This window comes from Bidens hawaiensis, unplaced genomic scaffold, assembly GCF_021521415.1.
Source record: "Bidens hawaiensis isolate Kalapana, Puna unplaced genomic scaffold, B.hawaiensis_p1.1 tig00036348_1, whole genome shotgun sequence".
Lineage (NCBI taxonomy): Eukaryota > Viridiplantae > Streptophyta > Magnoliopsida > Asterales > Asteraceae > Bidens > Bidens hawaiensis.
Window position 1 is genome coordinate 126415 of NW_027496338.1, and position 6343 is coordinate 132757.

General features: G+C 34.3%; 1 pseudogene; it reads left to right on the forward strand.

The window, feature by feature from the left end:
• Positions 1 to 1874: 1874 nt before the first annotated feature.
• On the forward strand, positions 1875 to 5692 carry LOC143588381 (putative protein arginine N-methyltransferase 6; annotated as a pseudogene).
• Positions 5693 to 6343: the final 651 nt, after the last annotated feature.

Here is a 6343-nt window from a genome sequence, read left to right on the forward strand (position 1 = left end):
CCAGGGACGGCCCTCGAGGGTGGCTTGGTGGTCGACGGCCACAAGCCAGACACCTCGTTAGGCCCGAATTTTTTTTTTTTTTGAAAAAAACTATATGTATTTTTATTAAAAACAATATGTATATATAATGTTTAAATACAATTACATAACCACTAGCCTGGTCTGGTGACATATAGGTATTACTTACAACCAAGAGGAAGAGGTTGTGGGTTCTAACCTCACTTGAGACATGTTTAATTCTTCTTTTATTCAAAAGTTTTTTACACAACCCAAATTATAACCAACCAAAGCCCAAATAAAAATTAAACCGTTTAAACCCAACAAAATATTCCTTTTACTTAAGGTCCAAAAAAATTTTTGCCTTCGGCCCAAAAGTTTTTTTGCTTTCTCGAAGCCGGCCCTGGTCACATCATACCCTACTTTATTTCATTTTCTTCTACAATATCATGGAAATTGACACCAATTTACCAATTCATCACTTTCCAAATAAAATAATAATATTTCTACTACTAATAAAATAATAATATTTATATTACTAAAATTAATTTAATATAACTAAAATTAAAAATAAATCACATTTATCAGTTAAACACAATGTCTTTCATAACCGAATTTTAGTGGTTAATGGTTGAAACTAATAACCGGATATAAGCCCAATTCTGAAAAAAAAAGAAGCCCAATTATGAAAAAAAAAACAAAAAAAAAGGTTTAATCATCATCCCCTTCATAAACGCAGCCATCATCTATTCATCTCCATACCTGTTTATTTGAAAAAAAATAATAACCTAAAATTATATACTACCCGTCTCTATATTCTTCTTCCTCTATTATTTTTCTAAAAATTTCAACAAAAAACTATTGAATAATTGTGTAAGACTGCAAGGAAGAATCCTAGCGACATTTTGGGGTGGTGAATTTTCCATAAAATTCTCATCGCCGGGCGGCACCAACTAGCCCGGGGCGGTGTTTGCCGCCGGCACCGGTCGCCAGGCCAGCTCCTTAGTGGCAATCCGGCATCAATACCTGATAGCCTTAATCCTGATCAAATGTGGATTAATCCTGGTTGATCCCGATTAGTCCTGATAAATACCGATTAATCGTCAATCTCCACCCAATTGCCAGACTAGCGACTAGCGATTTTTACAAAACCGTATAAGCTGAACCGAACAAAACCGTAATTTACGATTTTCAGTTAAAAGAAAACTCAACCGTTCCATTATTACGACAACGACAACAACAACAGTAATTTTCTCGCTACGTCTATTCCATTTCATCCGGTGAACCCTTACTTAATTCCAGCTTCCGTGAACACTCGTTCGAATGCACGACAATGCAATGAGTTAAAACTTGTTCAATTTAATGATCTAATTAGTAAACACTCCCTACTCATCCAACATCTCACCATCACCCTAGTGAATCCCATCTAATTACATACAACTCTTACTGAACTTTCCCAACCAATGCCTTTATAACTGGCAGTTACGCGACAGTGATTGACACTGATCAAAAAATAGCCTATAGTAAACGAAAGTTCTAATATATATCTCAGGTCTAACGATAAATGAGTGTACCAATACTAAACTGGAACCCTGAAACTAAATGTTTGAGGCATGAATTAAACATGGGCCATTGACTCCTTACCACTCCACCGCACGCTCGTTGTTATGGTTTTCTCCATACGTTTATTCCATTTCATTTCGTTCTGTCACCATATCTTTCCGTTACAATTTCCGTTAAATCAGTTTATATCACATCATATCACACCTCATATATCAACTGGTCCCACCACCATTAGTCAGTTACACCTACACACCAAAGCAGTTAGTCAGTCAGTTAGTTACTAACCGTTTACACGTAACTCGAAACCGAACGCCATGGAAGGTCAAGGATCAACGTCAACACCGGGCGGCAGCTCCGGTGACGATAACAACAACAACAACAGCAATAGCAACAACCACCAGCTCGGTGGCTGTCCCGGTGACGACAACAACAACAGCAACAGCCGCCAGCTCTGCGACAGCGGCGGCGGCGGCAGGAGGCCTGCACGTAAGTCATCTCGCCGGCCACGTAGGACTATCGTTCCGGATCCACGGTTTGTAGTCGCACCGCCGCCTCGTGTCGATTATGAGAGCGCTTACTTTCACTCGTACGCGCACGTTGGAACTCATGAAGACATGATCAAGGTACGTACTCTTATTATTATTATTATTATTATTATTATTATTATTATTATTATTATTATTATTATGTTATTGTTGTGGTTTATTGTAAGTTAGTGTATCTAGAATGTGTAACAATGTGTGTAATAATAATAATGAGTAGAAGTATATGTTCTAGTAAGAGTATCAAAATATTATTGGTGTACAGTGAGTAGAAGTTTTTTCTGTGATTTATCTGCCTGCATTATTGATTTCTTTTATGATTAATCGGTGTTCTTTCTGTTGCTTCACATAGCGGTCAAAGTTCGTGTTTTGGGTTCATAAAATTTCTGCTATGTGGAGGATTTGTGATTTTAGATAACAGCTTGTTGTCACTGAAATCATGATGAATGTATTGGTGCAATTTAGTGTCCTGTAAAAATAAAAAAATGTATGCATCTAACAGTTAAGGATCCTTGTAACGGCTCTTTATTCTGCCAAGTATAACCTCAACTGTTAGATAATTTGTATTACATGTTCATAGTTTTGTTGTCATTATAATAATGAATGTAATTAGGATGTGTAACCATGTATGCACTATCAAATTATCAATAATAAGTATATGATCTTAGATTCTTGTTTTGTACATGAAGAGATGATCAAGGTACTTCTGCAATTCGTTGTTAATCTTATGCTTTTGGTATCCCTATCTCGTTTCTCGCCACATAGCAGTCAAAGTTCGTGTTTAGGGTTCATAAAATGTTCTGGTAATTGATTTGTGATTTCAGATAACAACTTGTTGGCATTGAAACCATAGTGTCCAGTAAAAAATTATGTTTCTAAAAATTTGTATCACATGTTCATAGTTTTGTTGTCATATAAATAATGGGTATATTATCAATAATGAGTAAAATTATATGATCTATTAAGAGTATCAACAAGTTTCTTTGATTAAATTTGGTTATGCATAGCTGTAGACTGTACAATTTCAGGTATGACTTTTCAAGCAATATATAATTTTCTCCAGTGTTTTTGTCATAGTGTTGGTTTCTTGGCACTGAATTTGTAACCATGTGTGTATTAACAAAGATGCATAGAACTATATAGTTTTGGTTCTGCTTCTTGCATTAGGTATGAAGATTTCAGCATGTTGTGACTTGTGACAGTTGCTTGATCAAATCTGGCTATGTATAATTGTAGAGGATATACTTTGAGTTATGACTTTTTAACCAATAAATAATTCTAGATTACACAATTTCTGCATTTTGTACTTGTAGTTGTAGCAGTTTGGCATAATGTTGGATTCTTTACACTGCATTCTGCATGTCTAATTAATTTCATTCTGCAGGATCATGTGAGGACAGAAGCTTACAGGAATGCTATTATACATCATCAGAGTCTTATTGAAGGCAAAGTAAGAAAATACTCAAGTTTTTATAGTTTTAGAGCCTTGATCAGTTTTAATATTGAATTTCTATTAATAGTTTGAAATATTTAATTAAAGAACTTATCAGATTGTAGGATAACATGATGCTCTCTTGTGCTCATGTTACATTGAAGAAAGCACATGCATAATATAATTATTTAACATTTTGGTAAACCATAATATTATGGATGTGAGAGCAGTCTTGACTATTGTTTGCATTTTAACAGTGATATTAAGGTCATTTCAGCTTCTTTTGTTTGCCCATTTTAATATATTATGTTTATTTTAATTGCTTGTATTATAGGTTGTTTTAGATGTTGGCTGTGGTACAGGCATCCTCTCAATATTTTGTGCTCAAGCAGGAGCAAGACGAGTAAGTTTTTTGACGAGTGATTATATTTAAAATGATTAAATTCTTCAGGAGCTTTTATAAATTTTATGGCAAGAAATATTGTAACTTATAAACTTTTTTCTGCATTGACTATATTTTTACCAGGTTTATGCAGTGGATGCCAGTGATATAGCGAATCATGTATGTCTTGCCACTTCTAGCAGTTTGTATCATGCTGTTAATGACGTTTCCATCATATTTTAATCTTATCTATATTCAAATATTGAAATAGGCAAAGGAAATTGTCAAGGCAAATAATCTCTCTGACATAATCGTTGTTTTACAAGAACGTATGGAGGCACATAAATTGTGATTATAAGTTTTTAAATTTTTTTGTCATCCAAATTTTGATATCATATTCTCTTAATGCAGCACGTTCAAATTGATGAAAAGGTTGATGTTATGGTTTCTGAGTGGATGGGTTATATGCTTTTCTATGAGGTGATTGTTTATTTATTATTCATTTCCCAAGTTATTAATCATATTTTTTTATCTATTATTTCTTTTATACTTTCCATTTTTTGTATTGTAGAGCATGCTTAGGAGTGTTATTGTTGCCAGAGACCGCTGGTTAAAACCTGGCGGCCTTATTCTTCCTTCAAATGCAATTGTATAGTTCACCTAATTTCTACATTATTGTCAACATTTATAGCTTTTAAACAATATGATTAAGCTGATCTTTTATAAATTTTAATACTTTTTACTTGCATTTCTGCAGCTATACATGGCCCCTGTTACAAATCCCGATCGATATGCAGAAAGTGTTGATTTCTGGCGGAATGTCTATGGGATTGACAGTGAGTTAAAAAGATAAATCTGAGTTTAACTTACCAACCTCATGTATGTGTAATATTAATAATTTCATATATATTGCAGTGTCTCCAATAATGCAAGTAGCAAAACGTTGTGCGTTCGAGGTGCCATCTGTAGAGACAATCAGTGGAGAAAATGTTCTTACATGGCCTCATTTGGTACCTATTTTCAATTCTAGAAACTAATATTATTTTCATATATTATAAATTTTGATTTTGGTGGAACCAGGTAAAGCATGTGGATTGTTATACAGTCACAGAAAAAGAAGCAGAATCAGTGACATCAAACTTTAAGTTTCAATCTATGATTGGAGGTAAAGTCCTTTGTTTATATTGTGATAACTTAATTTGGCAGTTGTTTGAATATTAATATTATTTTATTTCAGCTCCTTTCCATGGGTTTGCATTTCGGTTTGATGTTAAGTTTGGTGGACCCGAGCGCTTATAACTGTTGAGGAGTCAGCCGAAACAAAGCCCTCTGGTAGTTATCGGAGGAAACAAGCCAATCCTGATGATGTACTTGTACTTTCTACTGCACCCGAGGATCCTCCTACGCATTGGCAACAGGTGTATGCGACAAATCGGCCCATTCATAAGTAAACGGGCCAAAATGGCCACTTGGTTTATTCACTGTTTTTTGTACTGATTACTAATTTTTTTTTTTAAAATTTTGACAGACGATGGTGTACTCCTATGATCCGATATATGTGGAGCAGGATCATGTTATTGACAGCGGTGTTACAATAACACAATGCTTAGATAACTTTCGGTGCATTAATATTCATCTTGAATACAAGTGAGTTACTCATTCTAAATAGTTTATAGAACCTTATTCTTTGCTAATATAACCGATAATACTTGTTTCGACATTTTCTGTTGCAGTGTGGATGGTCGTTCGTTTGTAAAGGAATCTGTGTTGCGGTGAGCATGTTAGAATCGACATTTTTGTCTGACTTTTGACAATGAAGAATAGTCTGTGCTTGTAGGTAAGTAGAAATGTGGTGAGTATTAACATTTTGTAACGGATTAATCGGTAGATAAAGATTTTGTTGTTTGTAAAACATAAAAGGAGACTCGCTGTCTCTTTGGGCGGCCGGATGTAAAGTTCAACACTTCAACTGATCATTCTGTTTCTGGGCCAGTAACTTTTCTTTACACAATATTAGAAAAACTTACTGTACTGAATTTTTTTTTTTTAAATTCTAAAATAGAAGTTAGTGTATTTTATTCATAGGATCTATTTAAAGAACTTATTTTCGTAATTAACATGTCAATACACTAATACTTCAGGTCAAATATTATTCACTAGTACAGCTTCTGTTGGGTTTCTTTAATTTCAAAAGTCAAATTTTCTTGAAGCCCAAGATAAAGACTATCTAGATGAACTTGGTTTAAACTTCATTTTTGTCTAGACTCTAGTCACTTTCCATCACTCACTTCTTAAAAAAAAAAAAAAAAATTCACTTTTTTCAACATAGTCTGGCCTGAGTGGTGGTGGGGCCGCATTGCGGTCGCGATACCGCTTAACTGAGAAAGTCGCCGTTCAAAAAAAAAAAGCAACAAAAGATAATGTAAT